The following is a 22,380-nucleotide window of genomic DNA, read 5'->3' on the forward strand; positions in this document are numbered from 1 at the left end:
CTTTGCCTGCCTAAGGCACCTGATTTGTGAAGTAAAGCACTGAATGACCAATAGCAAGGCAGTAGAGGGATAGGTGGGACTGGCGGGCAGAGAGAATAAATAGGAGAAATCTAGGTCCAAGAGAGAATGAGGGAGACATCAGCCAGACACGGAGGAAGCAGGAAAGTAGGGCATACAGAATGAAGGAAAGGTAAAAAAGCCCAAGGCAAAATGTAGATGAAGATAAACAGATTAAATTAAATTAAATTAAATTATGAGAGCTACTGGAACAAGCAAGCATAGGTTAAGGCCAAGCATTCATAATTAATAATGTTTCCATGTCATGATTTGGGGGCTGGCAGTCTGAAAAACCCTGTTATATTAATTAGTATAGGAAGGCTTAGTTCACTGTGGGTGGTCCCATCCATAGGTGGGTGGGCTACATAAAAAGGGAAGCTGAGCATGTCAGAGGGAGCAAGCCAATAAGTAGGGGTCCTTCATGGTCTCTTGTAGACGGAGACTGCACGCTTGTTCCCGGGTGCTCAGACCCAAAATAATTAACATAAAACTATATTATTTAAAACAGTTTGACCAATAGCTTAAGTATATTTCTAGCTAGCTCTTATATCTTAAATTAACCCATTTCCATTATTTTATATTTTACCATAAGGCTAGTGGTTTACCAGTAAAGTTCCCGGGTGTCTGTCTCTTTCTATGGCAGCTACATGGCATCTCCCTGACTCTGCCTACTCTCTCTATATATATCTCTTTGGATTTCCTGCCTGGCTTTACTCTGTTAAGCCATTGACCGAAAGCAACTTTATTCATTAACCAATAAAAGCAGGACATATACAGAAGGACTTCCCACACCATTTCCCCTTTTCTGTCCAAATAAAAAGGAAGGTTTTAACTTTAACATAGTAAAATTAAGTATAACAAAACAGGTATCAAGTAAGAATTATGGTTACAATATTTATACCTACTTTATCTTTTATCATAACTAAGGAAAGCTATAACTTTCTATGCTTCAACTCCATCAAAGACTCCAGAAGAATATAATATTACCTAAGTAAGCAGGAAGTGCATTGTGAACAACTTCTAAAACTCTAGAATTGACAGAGACATCTTGCTGCCTAGACAGTCATATATATATATATATATATATATATATATATATATATATATATATATATATATATATATATTATGTTGGATTAGCTTAGCAGCCTGTACAATGAAATGCCTCTCTGTACTTAGCTCATTCACAGTCAAAAAATTTCAAAGAAAACGCAATAAATATACATAATCCAGATTTTCTGCGTATATTCCATCTTTACATGGCTTTCGCCCCTTATTCCTTTAATCTATTACTGTCTGTACTCTGTCTCAATTAAAGACTTTGTTTTGTTTTTTAAAAACTATGTACTTCCTTTTATAACTGTCTGTATTCATTTTCTTCTCTCTCTCAAGCCTATGCATATTTATCCAACACTCTGACCCAATTAGAGTTCTTTTCCATTGGTATTTGTCTTTACTGTGTGTGTATCTGTAATTATTTTCTGACCAGGAGCACTTTTTTTTAATGCTAAGTGGGCATGGCTAGGACCAACTCTATGGCACTCCCTATTGGCTCCGCCCAGTCCAACACAGTGGAGGCATGTTCATTGTCTCTGAGAGCCATGCATATTGCCCCAGCTCCAGGGTCACAGCGAGTCTGTGTCACCATTAAGCAACTTGTAACATACTGCTCACATACCCCATTTAAGTGCTTGGCCTCCTGAAAGGGCCAGAGCTGTTCATGCAGCTAGAACAAATTAGAAAGCTGCCATTTCAAAACTGTGTGGTTTTTTTGCTGCTACTGCTGAATCAGGAAGATCTCTCTTAGAGTCCATTCGGAAAAAATGTGGCTAAACGTTTTTTTCTGTGTCTAGAATTCCTTTTCAAGCTCTCTCAGGTTTTATGTGGATTTAGCTGGCACATGTTGGCGTACCCATCTGTAGGTGGAGGCTGATAAGCCATGGGCATGGTCTCAGCTACTTTCCTCCTGACCCTGAGTGGGCACACGGGCAGCTGGACATGAGCCCCAAATGTTTCAGACCATGTTGGGTGCCATTCTGTAGGTGGAGACTGCTTGTTCATTCATGGCCGCTCAGACCCAAAATATAGTATTTAAGACATTGTTTGGCCAATAGTTTAAACATATTTCTCTCTAGCTCTTATATCTTAAATTAACCCATTTCCATTATTTTATATTTTACCACAAGGCTCCTGGTTTACTGGTAAAGTTCCATGTCTGTCTCTTTTGGAGGCGTCTCCCTGACTCTGCCTACTCTTTCTCATCATCTCTGTTTAGATTTCCTGGCTTTACTCTGTTAAGCCATTGTCTGAAAGCAGCTTTATTCATTAACCAATAAAAGCAACGCATATACAGAAGGACCTCCCACACCAGTCTCTGCTTCAGTGCCTGTCTCCAATTCCTGCCTGTGTCACTTCTATTTGGGTTTAAGTGTGTGCTATGAGGTAAGGATCCAATCCCATTTTCTTACAAAGAGAAAGCTGCCTTTTTCATTTTTTGTCTCATTTGGTTTTTGACAATTTCATGCATGTGTATAATGTATTCTGATGGCGCTCTTCCCCATATGCTCTTCTCTCTCTTCCATTCCCATCCCCACCACATTTCCCAGCTTCATGACTTTGATTTTGTTCTGTGACCCGCTCAGTTTAACCAGGCCATTTCCATGAGCATTGGATGGTGGGGTCCTCCGTGGATAAGCAGCTGGAAGCAATGACTCCCCCTCACCAGTCTTTCCCTAGTCCAGCAGTGAGGGACAGGGCATCATGAGCTCCTCCTGCACCTCTGCTTGACTGCTGACAGGCAGACCTTCAGGCACCCACAGCTGCTGTGTGTTCTCAGAGCTTGGCATTTCTCAGCCATTCTTCCTGCCATTTGACTTTTATATTCTTTCCACTCTGTTTCCTGAAGCGTTCCTTGAATCTTGGAGGGGATGGGATAAACATCTTGCTGAGGGATAGGTACTCATCTGCCATTTATTCTGAGATAGCTGCTTTATACTAGCGTAATTTGTTAATTAGCTTATTTTCTTATGAAGATAAAAAACTATCTGTGTATTGAACTGTGATATATGTCTGGGTGCATACACCTGTGTGTGTGTGTGTGTGTGTGTGTGTGTGTACATTTCTGGTGGTCACTTAATTTTGTTTGGAAGTTTTCTAAAATCCAATAAACCTCTGCTAATACTGTATTGTGTTTTCAGAACTTGAAATTATATTGTAGGAGACAGAGAGATGGTTAAATACACTCAGTACTTTTGCAGAAGATGGGGGTTTAGTTCCCAGCACATGGTGACTCACAACTGCCTATAATTCCAGCTTCAGGTAACAGTCTCTGACCTCCATGGGCACTACACACACCTGGCGCACTCACCTATAGGGAAAGCTCATACACCCAACATAAAAGTAAATAAACCTTAAAAAAAGAAATTCTACTTCTGCATTTAAAAAAAGGATCATTTTAATGTGTGTTAGGCAAAGTGAAACCATTAAAAGCACCTCTCTGTATTCACATTCCTTTGAATGCATATTCTTGGCAATTCTTATACATTTATTCTCTTACAATAACTCAATGGTCACTTGATCTTATTAAAAATGTTGGACATGCAAGTAATTCCAGTGCTTGAGAGGTTGTCGCTAGAGGCTTACAAGTTAAGGCCAGCCTGAACTACACAGAGACCTGATGTGGGAAGCCTTTCTGTATATGTGTTGCTTTTATTGGTTAATGAATAAAGAAGCTCCTTGGCCTGTGGCAGGGCAGAATAGAGCTAGGTGGGAAAACTAAACTGAATGCTGGTAGAAAGAAGTTTGGAGTCAAGAGGAGCCATGTAGCCACTGGAAGAGACAGACACTGAAACTTCGCCCAGTAATCCACACCCTTGTGGTGATACGCAGATTAATAGAAATGGGTTAATTTAAGATATAAGAACTAGATAGTAATATGCTTAAGTGATTGGCCAAGCGGTGAATTAATTAATATAGTTTCTGAGTGATTATTTCAGGTCTGGGCAGCCGGGAAATGAACAAGCAGCCTCCACCTACAGAGACCCTGTCTTAAAAGGCTAAAAGCAGGGGAGGGAGAGAGAGGGTAAGCACTGTAGTTGGAATTACACTAAATTTATATTTAAATTGTTGTGTTGGGAGCATTGACTTCTCTTCATGAGGTGTGTGTGTGTGTGTGTGTGTGTGTGTGTACGTTCATGTACACATGGAGACCAGAGAGTGACTTCAAATGTCATTCCTGAGGAGCCATCTACCTGGGATTTTTTGAGACAATGTCTGTCACTGTCCTGGAACTCACCAAGCAGGGTAGGCTTACACAACCTGGAGACCCACCTGTCTCTGCTTCCCTGGAGCTAAGATGACAAGCTGACACCACCACACCTGATTCCTCCAAGCAGCTTCCAGAGTTTGAACTCTGTGCATGGAGTGCTTGCCCGACTGTGCCCTCTCCCCAGCTCAGAACTGAGGTGCGTATAGCAAGGACCCATCCAGATGTATAGTATATTTTTCCAATTTCTTCACCTTGTATATTTAAAAACTTGAATATATTTTCACAACTCAATTTTCATTGAGGTGAAGTTGAGAATATTTTGTGCATTTCTGTATTCTAGCATTTGTTGGAATAATTTAACACAATTCTTCCCTCAATCAAAGTAATCTGTGTCTTGTGCTTGGTGGCAGTTTCATGTTAGTTCATGTCATTATCAATATCCTTTGTCGAAATATCTTACTTCAAAAAAGTGAAAGTCGTCCAGCACTGGGAACTAGAGGTAGGTGGATTTCTGTAAGTTTGAGATCAGTTAGGGATACTTTTTATTTTAAAGGTCAAAAAGGCTAATTTATGTATATCTAAAGTTTTACAGACAATCCATAAATCTATAAAGAATAAAATAAACAATGCCTGAAATTCTCTACCACTTGTTGTGTATTTAATAACAGAATATTTCCCCATTTTCTATGTACTCAAACATGCACTCAAATCTTTACACATGCATACTTTGTACACATAAATTTATGTGCACTTGCATCATGTAATGTACGTATCTCAGAAAGTTATATTATCTTACATATATGTAGGGGAAGCCCCAGCCAATCGCCTTGCTTGTAGGGCAGGGTCCCCTGAGGATATTTTTTACTAATAAATGTTGCTGGTGTGCTCCCCCCCTTCTGCTTTCCTGTTCTCCCCGGGAACTTTGGTTCTGTAAGTCTTTCCCTTATTAAAGCTAAATATTTTATTATAATTTCTGTCTGCCATTCATTTACGCCACTACATTTTGGCGCCCAACGTGGGGCTCTTTGCCTCTGCCCCTGCGCTGCCCGGGGCGCAGGCTTGAATTTTAGTTAGAGAGAGCTGCACCCCCCTATCTCGCAGCTCTCTGCCTGGGTCCTAACTACACAGTGCACTCCCGGCCCAGTTGCCAGGCGCCCCGCTGTTTTTTAGTACACAGCTGCAGTTCGGAGGCTCAAGCGCAGCGCTTGATTTTCACAGCGTTTCGGGACCCAGAGTGCTAGAGTTTGCGATACAGCCGCCGCTCGCGACTAAACATCAACTCAATCTGGTTATTATGACGTCATGAATTTTTTTTGGGTGCTAAAATTAGACCTGTTTTTTGGTACCAACTGCACGAGACAGTTTCAAATGGTGCACATTTTTGACAACACTCTGGCCGGACCTTCTCAAAATGCTCAGAGGCTAGTTACAAATTTTTTAGGTCAAAGGTTAATTTGGGAATTATACCATCATTTGCTTTCACAGGACCCCCTAAGAAGAACGTCACCCTCATGTCAGCTGGAAGCAATCTTAGAGGACTACGTCCCCTCTCCCAACAGAGTTTGCCCTCAGGGTTAGGGACATCATTTACTGGTTGGTATAGGGTTGAGGGGATGGGGGAGATATTTTATGAAATTAGGGGTACTTTAAAAAAATGGGGGGATTAACTGGTTTGATGGGATGATTGGTATTTGTGAATTACTGTTTTTAAAAAATTGTATTGGTACTGTTTCTTGTATATTGATATATTGAATATTGAATGTGAGTGCTCCTACCTCTATTTTTTGTATAAGAGTATGCTTATAACTGTCTATATTGTATTGATACATTTACCATATTACAATGTACATTTCTACCTCTGATATTATTTATATAATAACATTGTTTACATTTGATATGTAATGACATTGTTTACAGTTGGAGATCATTGTCTTCATATATTGCACAGTTGTTTATTCTCTTAGTCTTCAAGTTAGATAGGTATTGAGAATTATATGTTTGTCATATTTATTTTTAGGATAATCAGGTTTTTTAGATACATAGAGATTATCTTTAGTATAGATAGTATAATCTTCAGCCTCTTTGAAGAGCTGTAGAAAATGGCCTTTAATCTAACCTAGAATTCCGTGCCAACAAGACACAATCACTCCTGGCAACACCACTCTACTCCCAAGAAAACGTTGAGCACCAAAGACACTCCACTGGGAGCTTGTCTTCTTGGCAGAACTGGCTTTTGGGTTAAGAAAAGCTCATACCTCAACTACTGACAAAGATACAGAATATCCATAAGTGGATAAAACAGGATTGTCTTATCTTGCCAAGAAAGGGTAGGATAGTTCTAAGAAAGTTCCTTGCCTTTAATAATGGTATGTCAGTTATGTTAGGCCTTAGCCAAAGTTGGTTGACTCAACATTGCAAACGAGACTTTGGGTGATTGCCCAGGTAGTCAGTTGTCTCTGTCATTTGTTGCACATTTTGGATACCTCTCGTTTGTTAAGTAATATTAATTCCCTTCTCAGATCTTTGACGGAGTTGAAGATTAGATAATTGTAGTTACTCTCTATATTATTTAGACTCCTTGGAATAGAATGTTTAGTGTATTTATTATTTGTTCCTATTGTATATAGTTGTATTTGGTTTGACTCTATCTTATTTAGACAAAAGGGGGAGATGTAGGGGAAGCCCCAGCCAATCACCTTGCTTGTAGGGCGGGGTCCCCTGAAGATATTTTTTACTAATAAATATTACTGGTGTGCTCCCCCCCTCCCCTTCTGCTTTCCTGTTCTCCACAGGAACTTCAGTTCTGTAAGTCTTTCCCTTATTAAAGCTAAATATTTTATTATAATTTCTGTCTGCCGTTCATTTACTCCACTACACATATATACATACATGCATACACACCCAGATGGGCTGACACTAATAAGAATGAATTTTTAACTATATCATGAGCATCTTTTTTCTTAATACACATCACCATCATTTTTAGAAAAATGTATAGATTCCTTTGTAGAGGTGCAAAGAATTTACTTAACCAATCCACTTTTTGTTTGTTCTGAGACAGGATATCTCTACATATCTCTGGCGTCCTGGAACTTGTTATGTACAACATGGTGGCCTTGATTTTGATGTGACTGATTCTGTTTTATGAGTGCCAGGACTACAGGCGCATGCCACCACGGTCTGCCTATGTCGCTTGTTAAATGTGCATGCACACATCTCACACATCTCTCCTGCTCCCCATCAGCTATTTACTCTCTTTCTATAATCTTGGAACACAAATTCTTCATTTAAATGTTTTGTGTTCTGTACCTAGCCTGGTGTGATCTGTTCAAGACACACTGGCCTAGCATCAGCTCCGTGATGACCTCCTGTCTGTCTAATGCTTTGTTCTTTGGTTGTTCACTTGCTGGTCAGCTGGGATGGATGTGGTGTGAGCTGAGAATCAAGAAACTCTTGTTTCACATGGACATCCGGTTGACCCAGCACCAATTCCAGAGGACCTGATTTTGGTTCCCAGCACCATGTCAGGTGGCTCACAACCACATTTGACTCCAGCTCCAGGGGATTTGGTATCCTTTTATTGTCTCCACAGGTACCCCCTTTATACATGGTATACACACACACACACACACACAGCCATAGTCAGCCAGCCAGCCACAGACACACATGCATATAGACACATACAGATGACAGACAGAGACAGATAGACACACAGACAGGCAGACACACACATTCACAAAGACACAGGCACACACAGAGACCCTTAGACAGACACCCACACACAGATACATATGCCAGGCATACACAGATGACAGACACACACATAGATGACAGAAACACAGGCAGACACAAAGATAAAGACACACAGAGAGACCCTCAGACAGACATACAGACACAGAGACATGCACACCCAGACAGATAGATACACAGACACACACACACACAGAGGCACACACAGAGACCCTCAGACAAAGACACTGACACACAAAGATAGACAGATACACATGGACAGACATAGGTGTACACACACAGACAGACACACACAGACCGACACACATGCGCACACACATACACACTTTTTCACTGGCTGTGCTGCTCTTGTTATAGGTGAGAACATGAACTGGGAAGGTCGAAGCTTGCCTTGCACGCACAACCCTAGGTCCAAACCCCAGCACTACAGAGTGGAAACAAAATGAAACTCCATCCAAAGCATCAACAGAGCTAGTGAGGCAGTTCCTGGGGACGCTCAATCTCCACACACACACACACACACACACACACACACACACACACACACAAACACAAAGCCAGGCGCGGTGGAACACAGTCTCAATCCCAGCACTGAGAAGGCAGAGCCTTAGGACTCCCTGGCCAAGCAGCCTAATCAGGGAGCTCTCGGTGCCCGAGAGAGACCCTCTCGAAACAGCGATGTGGCTAACTCCTGAGGAATACACCAGAGTTGAACGCTGTCCCTGCCCCACCCCCTGCCCCACACACAGGTAAAGAAATCACACCCCGTGAGCGGGTCTGCTCCCAGACGTCCGCTGGCCCACTGGCTGGGTTGTCCTTGTGGCCAAACTGTTCTCACTGCTGTAGCATTGGTACAACTCTTGCTGCCCAAGTTTTATTCCTCTTCTTCACATTCTCCTCCATTCTCGGTCGCTGGCCTCCTGCTGGACTTCTGTGTCTGGGGTGTGCTTTCCAACCCCAGGGCCTTTGCGAGTGTCCCCTCCGCTGAGACCCCCTGACTTTCTCACTTCTTATGCTTCATGGTTCACCTCCATGGTCACTTCCTCAGAGAAGCCTCCCCGGACCTTCCTGGCTAATGGCTCCTGGGAAGCACGCCACACTAGCCACCTTCCATTTGCAACATGGCTTACTATCGATTTTGCATTTATCCCTGTATTTGATCACATCTCATCTACTGGCCTCCCCAGGGGGGAGGGCCATGATGGTTTTCTTTATTGATGCAATCCCAGGGCTCAGCAAAACCAGACACACCAGCCAAGTCTTTGCATAAGCGAAGAAAAGGGTCCCTTGTTTATGGTGATCCACGTATGTGTGCCTTTGCTTGCTTGAGTCTGAGCAGAACTTGGGAATGGCAGCACACCGCCCTTGTGTAGGGAGCCGGGAGCCCGGCAGAGACAGGCCTTGCTCTACCTCCCATCCCCCTGCGCCACGCATACCTGCTGCCCTTCCCTCTCTGAGTGCCGGGGAAGATGCAGGTCTCCAGCTGCCTCTGCTCGGCTGCCCTTGTGCAGTTGTCTGCCAGTTGTGCCCGCCGATTACTGTGAATGCCACCATCTGGTACGCCACGTGGACATCATAATCTTTTCTTAATTACATTAGCAGCGCAATCAGTTACTGCATTACAAGGCCGGCGATGAGCTTTTAAATCTTGGTGGAAATCATAAATAATTGCACTAAGTACCAGGCGCCAGATGTGTGTGCCAACTTTGGTTGCACTAGATAAATAGTAACCTTACCAGAGTGTTAGACAGCAGGCGGTCCGGCCGGCCACAGGGCCACACCACACCTGGGCCTCCACTGCAGGAAGGCGCCATCAGCCACTCACTCTAACACATGCTGTGGAAGGAGGCAGAAGCCCTGGGAGGGTGTGGGTGCCAGCGAGAGAAGCTGATTCTTAAGGCCAGAGCCAGGCTGCGTGAGGATGCAATGTTGAGAAAGACAAAGAAAAAATGAAGAGGGTGGATTAGGAGGGAGGTAGGAGAAAGGGAGGGAGAGTGGAGGGGGGACTGAAGAGAGGGAGAGAAAAGGAGAAAGAGAGAGAGAGAGAGAGAGAGAGAGAGAGAGAGAGAGAGAGAGAGCGGGAGGAGAAGGAATGGCCACAAGCATCACTGAATGAAAGGCAGCTTGAGTGTGGCAGGACCACATAAACACAGCCTCAGAAACCCTAGGGGAGCAGGAGGCTGGGGGACACAGGGAGGCCTTGTTTCAGCTGGACTCCTGGCAGGCAGCTGGCAGGGACCCCAGCACCAGCTCAACTGCTGGGACAAGAGCCATGTGGCCAGTGTGTGTGTGTGTGTGTGTGTGTGTGAAGCTGTGGCTATGCCCAATGGATTTCCGATAGAAGGATTCTCTCCTTTTCTCTCCTTGAGTCTAAGAGGGAGGGGGGTGTCATGGAAGGCCCAGAAGCAACAGTTTCTTTTTGCAAAGGTCATGACAGCAGCTTCTAGTGATGGGAGGAAGCTCAGGGCTAGGGGAAGTCTTTGGGGGGGGGGGGAGTGTGTGTGTGTGCATGCGTGTGTGTGTGTGTGTGTGTGTGTGTGTATCTAAGACAACCTGATAAGTTGGTGATCCAGGTCAAGCATTCCAGAGGATAAAAATGGCATGCGGGAATGCATAGACACAGAGAGATGGAAACAGGGAAAGAGAGAGACACAGAGAGTGGGGAAAGATGATGGATGGGTGGATGTAGCTGACTGAAGGTGTGTCCTCTCACTTGTGACATGTCACCCCGATGGACTTTAACAGAGCTTAAAAATGCATAATCCAGGAGAAGAGAACAGGAGGGGTGACCCAGAGGACCAGATGTGAACCCCATGCTGGAAGCAGGTGCAGGATGGCACCTGGTTTGCAGGGCAGACAAAGCTGGGTCCTCAGCCTGTGCAGGAAAGTAGCCAGCCCCATGCAGCTGGCGGAGGCCCAGGGAAGGGGCTGTGTGTGGTCACAGGGGTGGAGGGACTAATGGGGGACACAGGGGACAGCTTTCCGCAACCAGGGGCCATTCACACTTTACCAAGGCAGTGCATCTGAGCGGGGGCTGACAGAGCCTCTGGCTTGGTATGTCAACTGAGGAAAAGGAGCGACCCGGATGACCCTGGGACATCTCGCTGTAAGAGCTACAGTACGAGAGACCCATCTTCCTCCCCCACATGGCTCAGGGCACACAGCTCATGGCACACACGGTTCATGGCCCACAGGGCTCCCAGCGCACACGGCTCCCAGCGCTGGCTCCTAGACTGAGCACAGTGCCCACATCCTTCTTACTCCAGGACAGCATGTAGGGAACCATGTTCTGAAAAAGCTACTTGCAGAGGTGATTACAACACCCTCCGGTGACAGGACCCACTTGCTGATTCCTCTTGGGCGCTCCAGAGCATCCTATATCCGCAGCATCAGGCCACACTCTTGAATGTGAGTGACAGCACCGTCAGGTATTGTGAGAAACTGTATGATGAAAGACAGAGATCAAGCATTTAGGTAAATAGAAAAAGGCAGCAAGGAGGAGAAAGAGATGAGGCCAACATAAGCTCACACTATTAGCATCCTGTGAACAATGAGACAAGGCAAGGTGCTGTGAAATAAGGTTAAAATGACTTAGAAGGCAAGATCTAGAGAACATGAACAAGTTGAAAGGCAAAGAGGTCCCAGAAGGGTTGAGCGTGGTGGCTCAGGGAGACTGAGGTAGGAGGATTGTTGTGAGTTCCAGGACAGCTTGGGCTAGAGTAAGACCTTGTCCCAAAAACAAAAAAAGAGGGAGAGAATTAACAATAGCAATTGATGCTGTAGGAAAAACAAAGACTGAACAGATAGGGCATCTGCAAAGAAATAATACAAGAAGATTTCCCCACATTGAAGAATTTGAATTTCTCGAGTGGAAATGAAAATGCTGGTGTAGGGAAAGCAGACCCAACTCAGGAGTGTCGCTGTGGAATTTCAGAGCTCCAGAGTACCAATAATAAAGAAAATGCCCACAGAACTTCTACAAAGGACAGTGTGGCCACGAGTAGTTGGGAAGCACAGTACTGCGGTATACTGCAAAGACTAGGAGCAGGAAGATGTGAAGGAATAACAAAATTCCTAGGGGAAAAGGATTTCCAGGTAAGAACTTTGAGTTTCCCTTTGTTGACTGTGAGCGAGAACGAGCACAGTTTAAGCTATGCAATTTACAGGCAAAGTTGCAGGGCTGGGAGAGACGGCTCATGCTTCGGAGCATGCACTGTTCTTGCAGAAGACTCAGGTCAGAAGGTCGGGAGATCATGTCACCTGTCACTCCAGCTCCAGGGGATTTGATGCTCTCTCTGGCCTCTGGGGGAATCTGCACAAATGTCACGAACATATATGCACACACAGTAAGTAAGGTGGTGGGGGGCAAGAAGAAAAGCAAAGCATCGGATTCAGAAAATAAGATTCAACGGAAAGACAAAGGAAAATCTGGAGTAGAAAAAGCAAAGCCATGATTAACTACTAACAAAACAAAAGCTATGAAGAAAAGGATTCACTCATGCCAGGAATGGTGGCGCACACCTTTAATCCCAGCACTAGAGAGGCCGAGGCAAGTGGATCTCTGTGAGTTCAAGGCCAGCCTGGTCTACAGAGCCAGTTTCAGAACAGCCGGGGCTACACAGAGAAACCCTGTCTCAGAAATAAACAAATAAATAAAATGTACTCATAGTACACTTTATGGCTCAGCCACAGCCAATATCTTCATAATCTTATCTGTGTAAATACTGAATATTCAGTTAACAAAAAACGGTGAGAGAATCTGTATTGTTAGATGCAAGGAAGGGAAATACGTGTGTGTGTGTGTGTGTGTGTGTGTGTGTGTGTAAGAGAGCTGAAGTCTTGTCTTTCCTACTAGGAAGACACTAGGCAGATACTTCCTTCTCCAATGTGGAGCTGGTAGGGTAAACACTTATTCTGGCACATGAAAATACATGGAAGAAGAGCCCCCGAAGGTGGAAACTGGCTGTATCCAGCGCTTTCCACCACGTGACGAAATACGCACACTAGCACTTTTATTTAATGCACAGCTCCGATGGCTCAAGCTTAAGCTTAAATGAATGTATTTCTCTTTGGGGCCTGAGTGTCGGATCCTTTGGTGTGGCATATGCGTAAAACCACCCACAGCAGAAGCAGGGGAGGAGAAAGAAACAGGACCCATGCGGGTTGTCGTGACCTCCTACAAGGTTTGCCCACAGTAACTTAAGGACCTTCCATGAGGTCCTACCTCATAAATGCCCACTTACCTTCTGCCCTGAGGATCAAGGCCTTTGGAGGGCACTTGTCAAACACAGCCATGCTCTCATGGAGGGACACTGGGAGTGTGGCAGGCAGGATGGCTTTTGTCATATGACGCTGTGTTGTTTGACTTCTAAACACATGTGCATCCTTTGATAGGTGTTTAAGAGGTCAACCTGGTGATGTTGCTCAGTGGTAAAAGCACTTGTCTGATGCATGGGAGGCCCTGGGTTTGAGTTTTAGCACTGGCAATGTGGAGGTGGAGAAGAAAAAACCCAGAAATGGGATCGTACCCCAAGAGCGCAAGGAACAGTTTTATGTGGGTCCCTTTCCACCTTTCCTCTCTGGCTGGGTCATCAGCAGGGCCAGGGTCAGTCTTGCCCGTCACCAGGTCATGTGACTCCCCCTGCCCCCATCAGTCTGTTCTCAATGAAGACGTGTGGGTGGTTTCTGCCCTTTAATCCTATTTAAAATTGATCAGACACAGGCTCCTGCCACATCTACAGGTAAGCATGGCTGTGTTTCTGCTCTAAACTTTTAGTCTGGTTTGAGAGGGACGCTGGACTCAGATGGGAGCAGGGACCTGTGTTTCCATTCATCTGTAGCTGGACCAGCGCTGACCGAAGGCACTTTTCAAACGGGCCTTTGTTATTGTTATTATTATTACTATTTCATTTCTTACAGTCTGCAACAAACACAGAACTTGGATGGCCCTCCAGGTCCAAACCATCGCAGACAGTGAAGCAGAGGGCCCAGACTTGGCTTTTTGTTTTTATGTACAATTGAATTCATTCTGCTTTCCTCCCTCCTCTCCCCTCCCCATTTGAGGGATTGTTAGGATTATGTTGATGGTAGGATTATTCTTTAGCATTTCCTATATTAAAAAGTCTAATAAATGGTATTTTTAAAAAAGCAATAAATAACCAAAAGCTATTAGAAATACCAAGATGAATCTGGCAAAATCACTGTCTTAATGAGATACCTTAACATTATTACAATGTTTAGTCTTTGTCAAATCAAGTAGGCAAAAAAGAAATGAAAACAAGGAAGAGATGAGTAATTCCATTAATAGGGCTGTTTACTGGGTGTTTCCGTGCTGGCGCCCACATAGAACACACAGTCTTACCCTGTTCAGTCCAGTCCTTAAGAACGTTAATCCTTTTCCTAGCTCACAAAAGCCATTTTTCTCCCTTTAAAAAGCTGGAAAGTTTAAGCTTGCCACAGGCGAGAAGAGTGTAGGTCTGTGCCAACGCCACTATGAGGTATCTGGGAGCATGGCTGCAAAAAATAGGCCTTCCATACCTGTTTGTTCCTGTCCAGAAGATACACTTTTTTTTATTTGAATGCAATGAAATAAAGCGTCTTTATTGCCAACTTGATGAGGTTTTAAATCACCATGGATTCAAATCTCTGAGTGTGTCTGTGAAGCCTTACCCAGATACGTTGGGGCTGGATGGATCCGACCGAAACATTGGATCTGGGCTGTGATTCCTTGACTGAATACAGGGAGAAAGTGAACTGAGCATCAGGGTCCATTACTCTCTGCCTCCTGACTGCAGACACATGTGGCCGCTGCTTCACACTCCTGCTGACTGCAGACACATGTGGCCGCTGCTTCACACTCCTGCTGACTGCAGACACATGTGGCCGCTGCTTCACACTCCTGCTGATTACAGACACATGTGGCCGCTGCTTCACACTCCTGCTGTATACAGACACATGTGGCCGCTGCTTCACACTCCTGCTGTTTACAGACACATGTGGCCGCTGCTTCACACTCCTGCTGTTTACAGACACATGTGGCTGACTGCTTCACACTCCTGCTGATTACAGACACATGTGGCCGCTGCTTCACACTCCTGCTGACTGCAGACACATGTGGCCGCTGCTTCACACTCCTGCTGTTTACAGACACATGTGGCCGCTGCTTCACACTCCTGCTGTTTACAGACACATGTGGCCGCTGCTTCACACTCCTGCTGTTTACAGACACATGTGGCCGCTGCTTCACACTCCTGCTGTTTACAGACACATGTGGCCGCTGCTTCACACTCCTGCTGTTTACAGACACATGTGGCCGCTGCTTCACACTCCTGCTGACTGCAGACACATGTGGCCGCTGCTTCACACTCCTGCTGACTGCAGACACATGTGGCCGCTGCTTCACACTCCTGCTGTTTACAGACACATGTGGCTGACTGCTTCACACTCCTGCCGACTGCAGACACATGTGGCCGCTGCTTCACACTCCTGCTGTTTACAGACACATGTGGCTGACTGCTTCACACTCCTGCTGACTGCAGACACATGTGGCTGACTGCTTCACACTCCTGCTGACTGCAGACACATGTGGCTGACTGCTTCACACTCCTGCTGACTGCAGACACATGTGGCTGACTGCTTCACACTCCTGCTGTTTACAGACACATGTGGCCAGCTGCTTCACACTCCTGCTGTTTACAGACACATGTGGCTGACTGCTTCACACTCCTGCCGACTGCAGACACATGTGGCTGTTGCTTCACACTCCTGCTGACTGCAGACACATGTGGCTGACTGCTTCACATTCCTGCTGACTGCAGACACATGTGGCTGACTGCTTCACACTCCTGCTGACTGCAGACACATGTGGCTGACTGCTTCACACTCCTGCTGACTGCAGACACATGTGGCTGACTGCTTCACACTCCTGCTGACTGCAGACACATGTGGCTGACTGCTTCACACTCCTGCTGTTTACAGACACATGTGGCCAGCTGCTTCACACTCCTGCTGTTTACAGACACATGTGGCTGACTGCTTCACACTCCTGCCGACTGCAGACACATGTGGCTGTTGCTTCACACTCCTGCTGACTGCAGACACATGTGGCCGCTGCTTCACACTGCTGCTGTTTACAGACACATGTGGCTGACTGCTTCACACTCCTGCTGACTGCAGACACATGTGGCCGCTGCTTCACACTCCTGCTGACTGCAGACACATGTGGCCGCTGCTTCACACTCCTGCTGACTGCAGACACATGTGGCTGACTGCTTCACACTCCTGCTGACTGCAGACACATGTGGCTGTTGCTTCACACTCCTGCCGACTGCAGACACATGTGGCTGACTGCTTCACACTCCTGCCGACTGCAGACACATGTGGCTGACTGCTTCACACTCCTGCTGACTGCAGACACATGTGGCTGACTGCTTCACACTCCTGCTGACTGCAGACACATGTGGCTGACTGCTTCACACTCCTGCTGACTGCAGACACATGTGGCTGACTGCTTCACACTCCTGCTGACTGCAGACACATGTGGCTGACTGCTTCACACTCCTGCTGACTGCAGACACATGTGGCTGTTGCTTCACACTCCTGCCGACTGCAGACACATGTGGCCGCTGCTTCACACTCCTGCTGACTGCAGACACATGTGGCTGACTGCTTCACACTCCTGCCGACTGCAGACACATGTGGCCGCTGCTTCACACTGCTGCTGTTTACAGACACATGTGGCCGCTGCTTCACACTCCTGCTGACTGCAGACACATGTGGCCGCTGCTTCACACTCCTGCTTACTACAGACACATGTGGCTGTTGCTTCACACTCCTGCTGTTTACAGACACATGTGGCCGCTGCTTCACACTCCTGCTGTTTACAGACACATGTGGCTGACTGCTTCACACTCCTGCTGACTGCAGACACATGTGGCTGACTGCTTCACACTCCTGCTGTTTACAGACACATGTGGCTGACTGCTTCACACTCCTGCTGACTGCAGACACATGTGGCTGACTGCTTCACACTCCTGCTGACTGCAGACACATGTGGCTGACTGCTTCACACTCCTGCTGTTTACAGACACATGTGGCTGACTGCTTCACACTCCTGCTGACTGCAGACACATGTGGCTGACTGCTTCACACTCCTGCTGTTTACAGACACATGTGGCTGACTGCTTCACACTCCTGCTGTTTACAGACACATGTGGCTGACTGCTTCACACTCCTGCTGTTTACAGACACATGTGGCTGACTGCTTCACACTCCTGCTGACTGCAGACACATGTGGCTGACTGCTTCACACTCCTGCTGACTGCAGACACATGTGGCTGACTGCTTCACACTCCTGCTGACTGCAGACACATGTGGCTGTTGCTTCACACTCCTGCTGACTGCAGACACATGTGGCTGACTGCTTCACACTCCTGCTGACTGCAGACACATGTGGCTGACTGCTTCACACTCCTGCTGACTGCAGACACATGTGGCCGCTGCTTCACACTCCTGCTGACTGCAGACACATGTGGCCGCTGCTTCACACTCCTGCTGACTACAGACACATGTGGCCGCTGCTTCACACTCCTGCTGTTTACAGACACATGTGGCTGCTGCTTCACACTCCTGCTGTTTACAGACACATGTGGCCGCTGCTTCACACTCCTGCTGTTTACAGACACATGTGGCTGACTGCTTCACACTCCTGCTGACTGCAGACACATGTGGCCGCTGCTTCACACTCCTGCTGACTGCAGATACACATGGCTGACTGCTTCACGCTCCTGCTGATTACAGACACATGTGGCCGGCTTCTTCACACTCCTGCTGACTGCAGATACACATGGCCGACTGCTTCACACTGCTGCTGATTACACACATATGTGGCTGACTGCTTCACACTGCTGCTGATTACACACATATGTGGCTGACTGCTTCACACTCCTGCTGCATGCCTTCTAGTAGTCATGGTAGGCCTTACTCTCAAGCTACAAACCAACATAAACCCTTCTTTTCTTTATTTCTTTTTTAATTTTATTTATTTGTTTGTTTGTTTGGTTGTTTTGCTTTTTTGTGAGACAGGGTTTCTCTATGGCTTTGGTACCAGTCCTGGAACTAGCTATTGTTGACCAGGCTGGCCTCGAACTTACAGAGATCCACCTGCCTCTGCATCACAAGTGCTGGGATTAAAGGCTTGCGCCACAGCCCAGCTAAACCCTCCTTTTCTTAAATTGCTTAGATAACTTGTTGCATCAGTGAGAAAATTAACAAATACAACATCCTGTTGCAAAGTTTAAGCCAAGAGTATAAAAGTGTTTGGGAAATGCAGCCAGTTCACCCCCAATATTTAAAGCCAATGTAGCATCTTCCAACTTTGTGGAGTTTCTTACAGAATTCTACAAGTTGTTCCAGAATTAACACAGACACAATTGACATAGACAGTGAAATGAGGAAGAGGAGCTGTTTGAATTTCTTCTTGGCATTTTCTAGATCATTGAACAGCTAGAGCATGGGGTGCTCTTCCAGGGGACCCAGGTTCCTTCACTCAGTTCCAGGGGGTCTGGTGCTTTGTCCTGGCCCCCAGAGCACCACACACATGTGATGCACAGACATGCAAGCTGGCAAAACACCCACACACATAAAATAATAGACGCTTCTTAATTAAGATTTTTATTATGTATATTTATTTACTGTGTGTGTATGAACATATGTGTGGATGGCAAACATGAGGAAGTCAGGGCACAGCCTTTGGGAGTCAGCTCTCTCCTCTTCCCACATGGATTGGAAGGAACCCAGGTCATCAGTCAAGGCAGAGAGGTCCTTTACCCTTCTCCGTTTCATTAGCCTCATCTGCATTTCTTCTAAGATTTACAATTTCATAACATTAGAGAATGTACTTTTATGACTGTGTATGTGCGTGAGTGGGGGTGCCATGCACCTGTGTGGAGGTCAGAGGAGTTTGTGGAGTTGATTTTCTCCTTCCATCATGTGGGTCTTGGACTTGAACTCTGGCCCTCAAGCTTTGGGGGTAAATGCCTTCACGCACTGAACCAAATCGCTGGTACAGAAGATATTTTTAAAAGGTGAGAAAATAATGACCCAAAAGACAGCTAAATTAATTTAACTAAGCAGAACTCATAGAATTCTGAGCCTTGAGTTATTGGCCCAGGAAGTGCTGGGGCACAGGTGGGTGGGGGGTTGGTAGGGGCTCAGGCACGCCTCAGGGTTACCGTAGGTGGGCCATGTGGTCCGATCATGTTGGGTACCGCTTGTTACAAGAAGCCATAAGAGTCTATTAAGGGTTCTCAAGAATTTATTTAGGTATAAAACAGGGGCAAACACTGGCTGTACAGAGCGATTTAGATGCTGATCCAGCTGCCTTTGTCCAGTGGTTCTGTCCAGGGGTGAAGAACAAGCTGCCTCCTCTGCTCAGACCACCCAAGAGAGCCCAGGATCAAATGAGGGTGAGACCCTCTCCCTACACTTCTAAATGATCACTTCTGCAGATGAGACCCCGCCCTAGGATTTATAATCCCCGAAAACCATTGGCTAAAGGGATTGAAATTCCACAACAGGCCTAAGGAAGAGACAATAGAAACTGCTTGGGGAAAGAAGTATTATTTGGCTGACAGTCATGGGGGACTGCCTCCAGATTGGGACAAAAGGAAATTACATTCTTATCGCACATTCTCCAGTGGGTAGAAGTCCCAAGAGCGAAAAAATTAAAGGAATGGGCTGTCAAGATGGTTTAGAAAGTAAGGTGCCTGCTGCCAAGCCTGATGACGTAGGTTCAATCCTGGAACCCACATGGTAGAAGGAGAGAACCAGCTTCTACTAGCTGTAGTTCTCTGACCTCCACATGTGTGCCGTGATACATGTACACACACATATAGACAGACACATACACGTGAACACATAAGGACACACACAGATGCACAACACATACATACAGACATACATGAACACATATATATGGATACACATGGATACAGACACATACACATGGACACAACACATACAGACATACATGGACACATATATATGGAACACATGGATACAGACACATACACATGGACACACAACACACACAGACATACATGGATACAGACACATACACATGGACACACAACACACACAGACATACATGGACACATGGATACAGCCACATACACATGGACACACAACACACACAGACATACATGGACACATGTATATGGAACACATGGATACAGACACATACACATGGACACACAACACACACAGACATACATGGACACATGGATACAGACACACACACATGGACACAACACATACAGACATACATGGACACATATATATGGAACACATGAATACAGACACATACACATGGACACACAACACACACAGACATACATGGACACATATATATGGATACACATGGATACAGACACATACACATGGACACAACACACAGGGGCACACATGCATATAGACACACATTCAGACACAGACACGCACACATGGGCACAGACAAAATAAATGCAATAAAAATAATTTTTAAACTAGCACAACTGTCTCGGAAGAAGTCAAGGGGGCTGTGTGGTCACCCCGGGGTGGGGTACGAGCAGTGAACCCAGCACGAAGCTGCAGCACAAAGCTGAATGAGCTTGACCCGCAGCTGCGACAGTGTGCTGCAAGCTGCCAAGACATTTATGAGCTCAAGGGTTAAGATCAGGAGCCCACCCTGTGACTAGATCCCGGTGAGTGGGGCTCGAGAGATGACTTGGTGGTTGAGAGCACTGGCCATTCTCCCAGCGGAGCAAGGTTCAGTTCCCAGCACCCACACAGCAGCTCACAACTGTCTGTAACTCCAAGATCTCACACCTTCACACTGACATACATGCAGACAAAACACCAATGCAGATAAAATAAAAATAAAGAAGTTATTTTTTAAAAACCTATAAAAAGAGCCAGAGAGTTGGGTCAGTAGGTAGAGGAGCTTGTCACCAAAGAACAAGGAAGAAAGGGTGAGGGGGCAGGAAAGAGAGAGGGGAAACAGGGGACAAAGACTATAGACAGATAACCACAGAGAAGGAAATGAGGTGTTTGACCATCTTATTAAAGATGCTGATTTGTTTCATTGGGGGACAAATTATAAAATAAAGCAGAGATAATTGTTGCTCTCTAGAATTTTATTCTAAAATATGTGTGTATGTGTGTGTGTGTTTATGTGTGTGTGTGTTTGTGTGTGTGTGTGTGTTTATGTGTGTGTGTGTGTGTGTTTGTGTGTGTGTTTGTGTGTGTGTGTTTATGTGTGTGTGTTTGTGTGTGTGTGTTTGTGTGTGTGTGTTTATGTGTGTGTGTTTGTGTGTGTGTGTTTGTGTGTGTGTGTGTGTCCGCGTGCCATCGCACGTCACATGTGGCAATCAGAGGATGACACCATATGGGTTCCAGGGATTGAACTCAGGTCATCAGGCTTGGCAGCAAACACCTTTACCCGATGAGTCATCTCTCCTGCCCTCTTAGCAATTGTTTTCAAGAGCAAATGCACCCAGTGCCAGGGGCACAGGAGCAGTAGATTCATCCATGAACAGGGGAATAGAAAATGCAACCAAAAATGTGCATGAACTGGCATGTCTGCTGAGGGGCTTTGGGCAAGAGCAGGACGAACAAACACTCACTCTGCAGCATGCCAGCTACCCGCCCCTGCTTCTGTCTGCATTTCCACCCACCTATCATGTCTCTCTGTGGTGCTGAGTGCCGCATTTTCTATCCCAGGAAAACCTGGAAGCTATCTCAGCACCCATCAACCAGAATACGGTCCAGGAAACCACATCTGACCCGTATGCGAGACACTGGAATAGTTGAAGAGAGAGCATTGGCTATGTAGCTATTATCAGAAAAAGACGGCCACACAAAGAAAAGAGAGAAGCAGAACGCTGTGTGTGTGTAGAATACCGTCTACAGCAAACAACAAAACGGGCTGCTTTCCCCAAGCTCCCACATTCATGCAGGGCAGGAGGGCCAGAGAAAGACGGTGAGGCAATCCGGATGATGTGGGTCCTTTTCTTCTCCTACCCAGAACCCTCCTCAAATACTGAATAAAACTTATGTGAGGCTTTCAAACTACAGACTCGTTCACTCTTTCACACACGTTTGCACGTGTGTGCACCTGAGACAGAAGTGTGTGTGTACACACTCCACATAAGTGAACTAAGAATCAGATACGGATGTTTCCAGGATTTATTATATAATTATGTGCAGAAGATGGTGTACTATCCATCTGAAGCTCCTGGCGTATGTGAGGCACCAGATGGAGGCGCTGG

The sequence above is a fragment of the Microtus pennsylvanicus genome, chromosome 9 (genome assembly GCF_037038515.1).
Source record: "Microtus pennsylvanicus isolate mMicPen1 chromosome 9, mMicPen1.hap1, whole genome shotgun sequence".
Lineage (NCBI taxonomy): Eukaryota > Metazoa > Chordata > Mammalia > Rodentia > Cricetidae > Microtus > Microtus pennsylvanicus.